The sequence below is a fragment of the Dromiciops gliroides genome, chromosome 5, assembly GCF_019393635.1.
Source record: "Dromiciops gliroides isolate mDroGli1 chromosome 5, mDroGli1.pri, whole genome shotgun sequence".
In the NCBI taxonomy this organism is placed as follows: domain Eukaryota; kingdom Metazoa; phylum Chordata; class Mammalia; order Microbiotheria; family Microbiotheriidae; genus Dromiciops; species Dromiciops gliroides.
This window is the reverse complement of record NC_057865.1, coordinates 249981248-249994081: the sequence shown is the minus strand read 5'-3', so window position 1 is coordinate 249994081 and position 12834 is coordinate 249981248. Positions and strand designations below refer to the sequence as shown.

General features: G+C 42.2%; 1 protein-coding gene across 1 annotated transcript in view; it reads left to right on the top strand.

The window, feature by feature from the left end:
* The first annotated feature begins 409 nt into the window (after positions 1-409).
* Positions 410-12834, top strand: part of OSBPL8 (oxysterol binding protein like 8) — a 216534-nt gene continuing 204109 nt past the window's right edge. The window contains exons 1-2 of the mRNA XM_043966291.1: positions 410-428; positions 5784-5834. The gene's annotated coding sequence lies outside the window, so the exon portion shown is untranslated. The remainder of the gene's footprint in view (positions 429-5783; positions 5835-12834) is intronic.

Below are 12834 nucleotides of genomic sequence, written 5' to 3'. Positions count from 1 at the left end.
GAGTTTAGATGACCTCCAAGGTCTAATCCTATTCCAGATTTATTAAAAAAGTGCAGGGGGTGATGGTGGTGGAACACTTTCAGTTTTAAATCTGTGATCTGTAAAATGTAGAGGTTGGGCTAGACTCTGAGGTCTCTTCTGGCTCAGAATGTATGAACTCAGGTGTTCCTATCTTCCCCATGGAATGTAGGCACCTCCAGGGCGATTGTTCACTTTCTCAAGAAGCATTTATTAAGTATCTACTACCACCGAGTACACAAAGAAAGGCAAACAAGTCCAGATTTCCCGAAGCTCTTGGTCTAAGGAGGGCGGGGCAGAGTCTACATGTAAACGACTACGTACAAATGATATAGACAAGCTAAATTGAAGGTAATCTCTGGCAGAAGGCGTGAGAATAAAGGGGGATCAGGAAAAGCTTCTTGCAGAAGGTAGGATTTGAAGAAATTAGAGAAGCGAGGAGAGAGATGAGGAGGGAGAATATTCTGGGCAGGAGGGACAGCACCGAGTCGTCGGGCGCGTGGAGCGCAAAGAACAGCAAAGAGGCCGGTGTCACCGGATTGCAGAGTAGGGTGGGGGAAGTAAGTTTCAGGAAGACTGCAAAGGAAGGGAGGGGGGCAGGGCAGGGTTGCAAAAGGCTTTAAAAGATGTCGTTATAGCTGATCCTGGAGGGAATAGGGAGCCGGTGGGTGACACGGTCAGACCTAAGCTTTAGTGGCAGAGTTGAGAGATGTTGCAAAGGTGAAATGGGCAGGCTTTGGTACCAGCTAGGATAAGGGGAGTGGGAGACTGGGGAGCCAAAGATGACAACAGTTTCAAGCCTGGGGGACCCGGAGGAGGGTGGTGCTTTTGGCAGTGATGGGTAAGAATTGATTTTTTGGGGGGAAAAGAGTAGTGCCTTTGTATTCCCCAGTGACTGGCACACAGTAGGCGATTAATAAATGCTTCCTGATACCACTATGCCGTACCCAACAGGCGCCTAATCCCTACTCCAGTTTCTTGGAATGAGTGGGGCGTGGTCCCCACCTCGGTAGCCAGGTCAGTGGCCTCCTAAGAGAGGGAGGTGGGGTTGTTAACTCAGTTTCCCAGTCTGGCTCCTCCCCGCCCTCCGGCTTCACCTCTAGGGGCTCAGGGTAGGAGGGGGAGGGTCGGGAGGGGGCGTTGGCTGTTGTAGTTCCCGCGAGCGCGCGCGTGTTCCCGGCTCCGCCCCCGCGGTGGGAGGTGGCTGCGGCGGCTGCCTCCGTGAGCCGTCACGTGACGGGAAGAGGGCGGGGCCAAGCGAGCGAGTGACAGCGAGGGGGCGGCGGCGCGCTAGAATGTGAAGCAGCGCCGGACGGTGGCAGCTGGGGTCCGGAGGGGAGGCGGCGCGGCCGATGACAGCATTACCCCGCGACGCCGTCCTAGCCGGGAGTTGCTGGCAGCGACCCCGGCAGTAGCGGCGGAGGAGGCAGCGCCGGCATCTGTCGCTTCGGCCGCCCGGGAGGGAGGGAGCGAGCTCGAGCTCGAGTCCGGGCGCGGAGCGGGCCGAGGCGCGGCCGGGTGCCGCGGCCGCCGCCGCCTCTTCCTTCTCGGGGCCGCGCCCCGCCGCGGGCCGGCTCCAGAGCCGCTGCTTCGGTCCCAGGCGGCGAGGGGAAGTCGGGCGCCCCCGGCCCCCGCAGCCCTCCCCGGGAGCCCCGTGCCGGTGAGTGCCGAGACGGGGTCGGGGGTCGGGGGCGGACGAGGGCGAGCGGACCCCCCCGGGCGTGGAGGGAGAGAGAGAGCCGGGGCCGGGGGCCGGGGGCCGGGGCTCTGCCTCCTCGGCCGGCTCGCGGCCCCCGCCCCCCGCGGGCGTGCTGTCACCCCGTGCGGTTTGGCCGGGCTCCCGTTTTCCTGCAGGCGCAAACGGTGCGAGCCCGGCCCCGCCGAGGGCTTGGGCCGGGGTCCGCTCTCCCCGAGGGCGGAAGAGCAGGCGGGCCCCCCTCGGCCAGGGGGGAGGGAAGGCAGTCTCCGGGATCGTTGTAGTCCACCCTCCCCCCACTCCCACCCCATTTCCTCCCTCCAGACCCCCAGAGAAAGCCCGTCATGGGCAGGGGTGGGCTTTTGTGTTGTTTCTTCCATTCCCCGCAATCGCCCCGACGCTGGTTTGAATGAGATGTGCCCTCCTGAGTGTGGCTGGGATCGTGCCATCTGAGACGACCCCAGATAACTGGAGCTGGAAGGGACCTTAGAGGCCATCCAAGACCACCTCATTCACTTTACAGATGAGGAAACTGAGGCTCAGAGAGACCATGGAGTCCTGGGGATCATAGATTTGGAAGTGAAGGGATCTTAAAGGCATCCAAGACCACCGCACTCACTTTACGGATGAGGAAACTGAGGCTCAGAGAGGACTTAGTGTCCTGGGGATTATAGATCTAGAGGCCACCCTCTAGTCCAACCCCACTTCCTTACACAGATAAAGAAGCGGAGGCCCAGAAAGGTTAAAAGTGACTTGCTCCAGGGCCATATAAGTTGTATTAGAGGCAGGATCCCTACACCACCTTTTTTTGGGGAGGGCGACTGGGAGGAAAGGTGGAAAAAATGTGCCAGGCTGAAAGGATTGTTCCAAGAGAACAGACCTTACATGTTAAAATGAAAATTTTTATTGAATTCTATTTTGTTTTCCCACCCCGACTTGCAATAAGCCCTCACAAGATTATAGAATTAAAGCTGGAAGGGATTTTAAGAGATCATATAGTTCAATCTGGTTTTACAAATGAAAAAAACTGAGATCTATAGCAGTTGAATGAATTGCCCAAGGTCCCCAAAGTAGTAAGTAGCAGAATCAGGAATTGTACCTAGGTCTTCCAAATTCAGAACTTCTGCAAATATTTCAACTACTTACATATTGCATCTATCTTATGCTTCCCCCCCTCCCAAATTATTTTTAAAGATTTCTTTTTTAGGAGCACCATCAACCCATTTTAGTAGAATGAAATGCTAATTAGACTTCTTGAAGTATTTACTTGCTATTGGGCTTATCTTAAACTTAATCGTGCTGAGGCGAAAAATAGTGTCCATTTTTTTTTTCCTGACATAAACTAGATATCTACTCTTAAGTGAAATTTTCATTAAGTACATACAAGTCTGTTAAAACCAGTTTAGGCCAAGTAAATTATAACATTACTTTAAAATTCCTCTGTTTAGGAAACAACCTACAATTTACAATTGTTCTTAGACAAAAAAAGTCAGCACCTCATTATTGCGCATCTGCTGCATGCTTAGCATCTGGGGGAAGGTACAGAAGAAATGAAAGTCCTACCTTCTAGGCCTTGAAGACATTTAGTTATCAACATTTGTATTTTTGAGTAAAAATTTCACAGTTTTATCTAAAGCAATGTGCCCTCAGATGGCTAAATACTTATCTAATTAACATTAGACATGACCTGTTAATGTAATATTTGCTGTTTCTCTAAACTGTTAACACTATTAGGTTACCCCCTATGCAGTGGTTTTCTTAGTGGTTAATGGAAATATTTCTTATTTCCACCTGGCATCTATGCATCTTTTGACACTGTCAATAATCTTTTTTCTTAGCTTCTGTGACTTTATACTTGGTCCTCCTACCATTCTTACCTGTTCTTTCTTTCTGGTGATCTTTGCTAGATTATCCTTCTCCTTCCTCCTGTCTTGAGCCCTGACTCTGTGTTAAATCCTTTTTCTACACTTTCTCTTAGTGCTCTCATTAGCTACTGTGGCTTTAGTTATATTCTCTATGCAACTGACTTCAAACTCTATAAATCTGTCCTTAATCTGTCTCCTAAAATCCAGTCCTAATTTCCATTTGCCTGCTGAACATTTCCAACTTAGTAGGTCCAAAGGGGAAGTTAATATTCTCTTCTTCCTCTTTCCTCCCCCCAAACCCATCCTTTCTCTTCACTTCCTTATTTTTGTTGAAATTCTGCTCATCAGGTTTTAAAAACCATGGAGTCATCCTTGACTCTTCTCTCTCCCTTTACAATTAGTTGTCAGGAGTGGTTGATTTGACCTTCCCTATGACTTATGTCTATCCCTTTCTTTCTGAGTAGAAGCTTTTATCCTAGTTCAGGTCCACGTCACCCATGTCTAAATAGCCTAGTAAAGAACTATTGGAAAAGCCTCCTCATTAGACCATCTACTTCTAAACTTTTCTCTTGCCAGTCTTTTCACACGCTGCCAAACTGATATTCCTCAAATGGTGATCTCTCCATAGCAGTCACCTGCTCCAGAAGCATCAGTGACTTCTTATTGTCTCTGGGATATGGAATAAACTCCTTAGCCTGGTATTTGAACCCCTCAGTAATCTGGTTCCTACCCTATTTTCCAGACTGATTTCATATTATTCCCCTTCTTTCTCTGTGTTCCAATCAAATTGACCTTCTAGGTAGTTTTATCTCCTGCCTCCCTGCCTTTGCAGAAGTCATTCCTGAGGTCTCCCTTTTAACCATAGTTTAGTTAACATCTCTTGCAAGACTTCTAGAAGTTTCCCTCCTTATTGTTAGCCCAATCTCACTCTTGAAATTACTTCATGTTACTTTGCACATGCTTTGTTTTACTTAATTGTGCATAAGTTGTAGTCCTCCAACAGTCTGTAAGGTACTTTAAGACAGGAATTGTCTTTTTTTTCTCTTTCTGCAGGCCCACCATAGTCCCTCACACTAAGTAGATGCTTAATATGTTTGCTGAATTCAATAAAGAAGTCTGAGAGTTTTAGTTTTTTGACTCACACTTTGGAGTCATTCAAAGATCTTTAAGATACACCAGAGGTTTTAGATATTAGGTCATCAGTTATTTAAACCAATTTAGCAAAATGACATGTATAAGTATTTACCACTTTATGATTCTGTTGCATGTTAGAATGGAAAGTGTCTTGGAGATGAAACCAGGAACACCTGGATTTAAATTCTATCTCCAAGACTTCCTAGCTGAATTAACCATGGCCTAGTAAGTCATTTTGCTTTTCTGGAACTTGTTTCTTCATCTGTAAAAAAGGGATTATGATAACACATGAAGCACCTTCCTCATGTTATGAGGATCAGATGAGATAATTAAATAGAAAACTTAAAGTGTCACATGAATGTCAACTGCTATTATTAGTTATGTTTTTGTTGATGACAGTAGCTCACTAAGGACATGGATGCGGATATTTTTATTAAACTTTTTATTGCTACCTTTTTGTCATCTTAGTCATGCCTCAGTAACCCTGCTCCCCCACATTGGACTATCTCTCCAGAAACCAGTTAAGCAAATTCAGTATGTCAGTTGTGTTTGATAGTAACTTTAAATTTTCTGATTTACTGTATCTTAATGGAAAGGAATTTTCAGCTTCTGTTTTTTAAATATATACATATATACACACACATATATATGATATTGACTCTTGCATTTGACTTGAAGTTAGGAGGACCTCATTTGAAATTCTGTCTCACATATCTTACGAGCTTTGTGACTCTGGGAAAATTCATTTAATTTCTCTTAGCCTCAGTTTTTTCACTTGTAAAATGGTGAAATAGGACCCACCTCACAGAGTTGTGAGGTGTGAGAAACTGTATGACAGCACTTTGCAGACTTTAGAATGATTCAGGAATGCTAGCTGTTATTATGCTATTGTTATTTTTTTACAGTATTATAGTCTTCCCATTTTTTTAGAAGTATTCATATTTATCTTCTACCATGGTGCAATGATATATTACTTTCATATACCACAATTTATTTAGCTATTGCCCAGGATCATTTCCCTTCATTTTATTGAACCTCTCTTCTTCTGTTTTGTTCATGTATATTTATAGGGATATGATTTTGCCCCTGAGGACTGCTTTAGCTGCATCCCAGAAATTTTGGTATGTTGTTTCATTATTTTAAATATAATACACTGATCATGTAATGCTATGTATTTCTTTCTGTGTGGGGGAAAGAGCTAGATCTGCAGTCAGATCTATTCATCATCACTGTGTCATGGGTTGTATTGGATGTATTTACCATTTCTGTCTTTTTGTATTTGTTTGCAGTATCTCTGTACCCTAAATCCATGTCATTTTTGTAAAAGTTCCATGTGGTGTTGAGAAATACAATATATTCTTTAGCAATTCCAATATAGACTTGTCATAAGTCTTTAGTTTTAGTTTCTCCCACAATTTGTTCAATTCTCTATTTTCTCTTTTGCTTATTTTTGTGGTAGACTTGTCCGAAAGTGAAGGCAGGACTCTGAAATCTCCTGCCACTATTTTCTTTTTGTAGTTCAGTTTAGTTTTATGAATTTAGATCCTAAAGCACTTGGAGCCTTTAAGTGCATAATATATGTTTCTTATTTATCTCTGTGTTGTGAATGTTTGCTTTGGCTTTGCTTGATAGCATGATTATAACTCCTGGGTTTTTTTTGATTCACCTGATGTATGATAAGTTTCTTCTAGCCTCCCCTTTTTTGGGGGGGGGGGGGAGACAGCTGGTGGTGAAATGGATAGAGTGCTAGGCTTGGAGTCAGGAAGACCTGAGTTTAAATCCAGCTTCAGACACTTATACTAGCTGGGTGACCCTGGGCAAGTCACCTAACCTCTGTTTGCCTCAGTTTCTTCACCTGTAAAAGGGGATAATAATAGCACCTGCTGTTTTCAGGGTTGCTGTGAGGATCAAACGAGATATTTGTAAAAAGCACTTAACACATGCTTGATTCATAGTAGGTGCTATATAAATGCTTATTCCTTCCCTCTTTCTTTAAGTATATATATTTTTTGCAAGTGAGCAGATTGTGGGGCTTTGTTTTCTTATCTAATCTGTAGTTCTTTTTTGTTTTATTGGATTGCTTAATCTATCTACATAAAGTTATGAGAGTTAGTTTTATATTTTTCTCTAATATTGTTTTTCCCCCACTAAGGATTTTTTCCCTTCTTCCATAAATACAGTCCTTTGTCTCCAGTTATTTTAGCTTAATCTATTTTATGGCAACCTATTTAATCCCTTCATTTTATAGGTGACTAAGTGGAGGCCCAGATTGCAGTGGAAATGGCTTGTCTTGGATCTCACAGACTTTTTAGTGGGAGATGGAATATGCACATGTTTCTTAAATGCCTGCTCTGTTTAGAATACCATGTTAGGTAATTGGAGGTGGAGGTAGAGAGTGTAGGTTCCTGCTGGAAAGGAGCTTTACCAGCCAGTAGGGAGATAAGATATAGATAAGAGTTTATGGTTCTCCTCCCCACTGCCTGGAAGGAGAGGCACTGGCTGTGTGACAATTGGCTTGGAAATATACCCATGACATACTTGTAAGTTTAATCTGCATAATTAACATTTTCTCCATCACTTTCTTAAAACCTGACAAGCAACAAAACAATAAATGAAGCCCTGGTTTGTACCATTTGCCAATTTCCAAGGTGTAAAGCTCCAAATTTACTAATGGACCAGCTCTATCTAGCACACCTCAGGCATTTGGAGCTGGACGGGACCTCAGAGATCATCTCTCTGTCCAGAGACGTTTAGTTCACAGAGTTCATAAGTGGCAGAGCTGGTATTACACCCAGGCCCTGTCACTGCAGAGATCTAGCCCCTTTTCCCATATCACACAGATAGAGAAAAATAGCAGTACATGATCAGTGTATTTGAGAGTTACAAAACAAAGTGCTGGGTGAAGTGGGATGGGATTGTGGCATCAAAGACCTAATGTGAGGGAGGAGAGTCATATGGGAGAAAAAGGGAAGGAAGACATCCTAGAGGAGGTGTTGTGGGCACGGATAGGAACTCAACCTGTGAAGGTAAAGAGGGAGGTCATTGCAGTCATAGGGAACAGTTAGAGCAAAGGCATGGTTTGGATCATGTGTTATGCATAACTGAAGAAGACAATGCCCTTTTGGGAAGCAGGGAATCACCCAGTTTGGCTGGAACATAGAGTTAAGAAGAGAGGGGACAGGGAAGTAATCTGAAAGAAGCCTGGGAAGGGAGGGTGGTGGAGGGGATAGGCAGCTGGAGTTGGAGTCAGAAAAACATATGTTCAGATATTCAACAATCTGTGTGATTTTGGGTAATTGGTTTAATATCTTTCAGCCTCAGTTCCTTCATTTGTAATATAGGGATAATTACACCTACCTCACAGGGTTGTTGTGAGGCTCAAATGACATGACATTTGTAAAGGGCTTTATAAACCTTAAAGTGCATCATTAATCAGTCAGGCCTAAGAGTACCTACTATGTGCTCTTTGAATGCTAGCTGTTATTATTATCTCCCCATGTTCTTCTGTATGCAAGAGATTGTCACATCCTTTGTCAAAATTTAGGTAAAGTATACAATATTCTATTGTTCTACTATTAAAAAAATTCTGTTAAAAAAGGAAATGAGATTTGTCTGGTATTATCTGTTCTTGATGAAATCATACTAGTTTTATTTTTTTTAAGTCTTTTTGAATCTTTTTAAACATTCACGTTTCAGTGGCTCCTTGCCTTTTTTCCCTTTCCCCTTCTCCGTCCTCTCTTGTAAGAAATAATTTGTTTTGTAAGTAGTTAATACATGGTCTCCAAAGCTGTGTGTCTCATGCCACACCTGTAGTCCATCGCTTCTTTACCTTGCCTGGAGAAGTCTTCATCAGCTGTCCTAGCTGGGGTCTGATGAGCCAGAGGATTTTAGATTCTCATAGTCAAGTAACATCATTGTGTGCTGCCTTTGTTCTGTGGAGGGACCTTTTCTCTCTTCCTTCTGTGCTTTTGTCTTTCTCCTAAATGAAGAGACTATAACCTATTAATGCGAAGATCTAGAATACTTAAAATTAATCTTGTTCGACCTGTCTTTTAAAAGCCTTAAAAACAGGTCACTTTTTACCCCTGGACATTTGTTTGGAAGGGGCGCTTTCCTTTGGTTCACTCTAATACTCAAGACTGACATATCTCCCAAACATTTTTTCTGATGTGACCTTGATTCCGATGTTAGTTTTCTCTAGAGAATAGCCAGAATAATTAAACCTGTTAGATGCAGCCAGGGTCTTCTCACTTTCAGTATGTATGTATGAGCAACAGAAGGAATTTCACAGAGGCTTGCGTAGGATATTAATGCCAAGAGCCCTGGCCTGTCTGCTGGAAAGCCTGGGTGCTCTAGTTTGGACTCAGCCTGTCACTCACTGCAGCTCCCAGATGGAAAGGAGTCTGTTGCTCCCTACTGAATTTTGGTCCTCCTGTTACTCTGCCGTATCACTACCTTCCAACCACAGGACCCCTTCTGTATCTTTGGTTTTACAGCAGGAACGTTTTCCCCTACCCCCTCTCCTGCAGTCAGTGTGCCCCCAAGATCTAGTTTGTTGTCTGTTACATTCATGGAGGAGGAATAAGCATGTGGAGGAGGAATAACCGTATCTTTCTGGACACATCACCTCCCACTGATGGCTCCATGGAAGTGACTTTCTGGTATCTTAATATTGAAGGTTTATGATAAGAAAAACAATGTTATACCAGGGCTTTGCAAACTTTATTTGCAAACTTGGGATTTAGGAGCCAAATGACATTTTAAAGTTTTTTGAAAAATTTATTTTCTTGCTTTTTTATTTTAAAATTTAAAATTATAAACTTAAACATCAAAAAATTGAGCATTTTTGTCTACATAGTAGAACAGAAAAAGAAGAGAATGTATATGATACCACTATTCTTTGATCTACCTTGCTTTTTTTAAAAAAAGAATATAATAAATTCCACATGTTACTTTGAGAATTGTCTTGCTTGTCTGTGCTTCTTTTTGAGCTTCCTTCTGTTTTAGTTGGCCCCCTTTTTTTTGGCATCACTACTGCTAACCTCCCTTCTCCCTGTGCCCCTCCTCATACTCATTAACAACAGAAGGACATGAATTTAAAAGTACTTTGGCAGACCAAGCTGCATCACTTGATGCAGCACATTTTTAAAAATCAATATGACAAAGAAATTCAAGATAGTATGGTGGAAAACTATTTCAAAGTAAAAATTTGAGTTGACACACCTCATCATTCTAGTGTTAAAAACATTTGGGGATGGGGCCAGCGAGGTGGCACAGTGGATAAAGCACTAGCCCTGGATTCAGGAGGACCTGAGTTCAAATCCAGCCTCAGACACTTGACACTTACTAGCTGTGTGACCCTGGGCAAGTCACTTAACCCTCATTGCCCTGCAAAAAAACCCAAAAAACCCAAACCACACACACACCAGAATAAAAAACAAACCGGGAGGAGAGAGAGAACGAGAACACACATGAGTGCCTGCCTCTTGTAATAAACATATTTAAACGTCATAAGGCCATGAAATGACCATGTCCAAATATGTATCTTTCTGAACTTTGGGTCCACTGCTTCGGAGGTGGGTGGGTAACAAGCTTCATTATAAGTCCACTGGAGATGTGGTTGGTCATTGCTTTGAAAAGAGTTCTTAAGTCATTCAAAGTTGTTTTTTTCTTTATATTGTTGTCCTTGTATACAATTGTTCTAGATCTGCCCACTTTGCTCTGCATCACTACCTGGAATTCTCTGAAATAGTTTTTTTTCATCATTTCTTAAAGAAGCTCATTAATATTCCATTACATTCATATACTCCCTTAAATTCTAGTTCTTGGGTGGTTTTTGCTTTTGTTTTTTTCCCTTTTAATCTCCCCTTTAGAATCCAGAAATTTGTTTTGCTTCTGATTTTTCCTTTCGTGGTATTATCTTCCTTCTTAACCTGCCACCCTTTCTACCTTTTCCCCTTTAGAGTTTGATGTATATTTCTACTGTGTGTGTGTGTGTGTGTGTGTGTGTGTGTGTGTGTGTGTGTGTGAGAGAGAGAGACAGAGACAGAGACACACACACACACACACACGCACACCCTCTTTTGTCTGTTTCAGGTAGGAATGATGTTCATTTGATGTTGGATGGCATGGTAAATGGAGTGCTGGACCTAAAGTCAGGAAGACTCATCTTCCTCAATTTAAATCTGCCCTCAGACATTTACTAACTGTGTAACCCGGGGAAAGTCACTTAATCCTGTCTGCCCCAGTTTCCTCATCTAAAAAATAATCTGGGGGCAGCTAGGTGGCGCAGTGGATAAAGCACTGGCCCTGGATTCAGGAGTACCTGATTTCAAATCCGGCCTCAGACACTTAACACTTACTAGCTGTGTGACCCTGGGCAAGTCACTTAACCCCAATTGCCTCACCAAAAAAAAAATAAATAAATAAATAAAATAATCTGGAGAAGGAAATGTTGTCAAACTACTCTAGTATCTTTCCCAAGAAAACCCCAAATGGGGTCACAGAGTCAGATACAGCTAAAACAACTGAACAACGAACAGCAATCCCCTATCCTTCATTTCATATTTGCATACTCTTGCACATATAAATTGTGAGAAATACCAAGTCCTACAGCTGTCCTTTTTACATTGGAGTATTCATAGGTGAGGCTTTTGGGGTCTTTGAGGTACAGAGTGTATGAGCTTCATGCCTTGCCATGGCATCTCAGAGTAGAGGGGTTTCAATTGGTGTTTTCTTGCTGTATAGGGAAGAAAATTCATGCAAAAGTAACACCAATATGATTTTAAAGAAGTAAAGAGATTGTAAACTATCTGCTGTGTTTCATTTTAGGATCTAGTACCATTTTTAGAACTTGAGAATTTGAGCAGTGCAGCATATTTCTGCATCATTCCTTATTTTAAAACTCTGCCTCTAGATGTGTATGCCCCTTTTTTCCCCAGTATAAAAGCTGCAAAAAATATTGTTACAAGGTTTTTGTATGTTTTATAAACACATGAATCAATTTCTTCATGTGAGCCAGTGTTTTGTGCTTTGTTCTCTCCATTTATAGCTTCGTATACTACAGAGATGCCTTAAAATTGAGTTAATAATGTCCCTCAGGCATTTTGAAATTCATAGGTACAGTCAAGGTTCATAGTGAATGTGAAAGCATTTTGGGAATTGTAAAGCGTTATACAAATACAAGTTATTACCACAGCATTATGGAGCTTTGGTATTAGAAGAGACCTTCGAGGTTATGCTGCATTTTCTAAGTGCTATCTGTACCAGCTAGGATTCTCTACAATATCCTTCAAAGGATAATTATTTAGTCTTTGAAGTTCTCCAGCAACTGGGAAATCATTACTTCTTAAGGTGGTCTGGTCCTTAAGACAGTTTTAATTCTTGGGAAATTTTTTCTTTATCTTATACCATTAATCCTAATTCTGCCCCCGGGTCCTCATAGAACAAGTCTGAACATTTATTCTTCATTACAACCCTTAATAATAATGTCTTCTCTTCCCCAGCTTAAACATTCCCTCTTCTGTCACCATTCATGGTCCAAACTCTCTCATTAGCCTTGTCTTCTGGCATCTAAACATCTAAAGAGCACAATGAGTAGTATTGAATCTGGAGTCAGAAAGACCTGAATTTTAAATCCTTTCCTACCCTTACTAGTTGTGTGACTTTGGGCAAGTCACTTCACTCTCTGGGTCTTAGCTCCCTCAAATCTGTGAAATGGCAGAGTTGTACTAGATGACCTCTAAGGTCTCATCAGCTCTAAATCTGTGAACCTCTAATTCAGCTTGTCATTTTCCTTCCTAAAATACACCTACAACTTTATAACATTCTAGATGATTTAACCAGGACAAAGTATAGAGGAATAATTATCTCCCTTGTTATGGACAGTAAATTTACATTAGCTTTTTTGAATGCCTCCTCACCCTGTTTTATCACATTTCTTACTTTGTTGTTGTTTTTTAAAATTTTAATCATAAAAGTATTTTATTGTTTTCCAGTTACACGTAAAGGTAATTTTCAACATTTGTTTTCATAAGATTTTTGGTTCCAAATTTTTCTCCCACCCTTCCTTCCCTCCCCACCTAAGACAGAAAGCAATCCGATATAGGTTATATATGTACC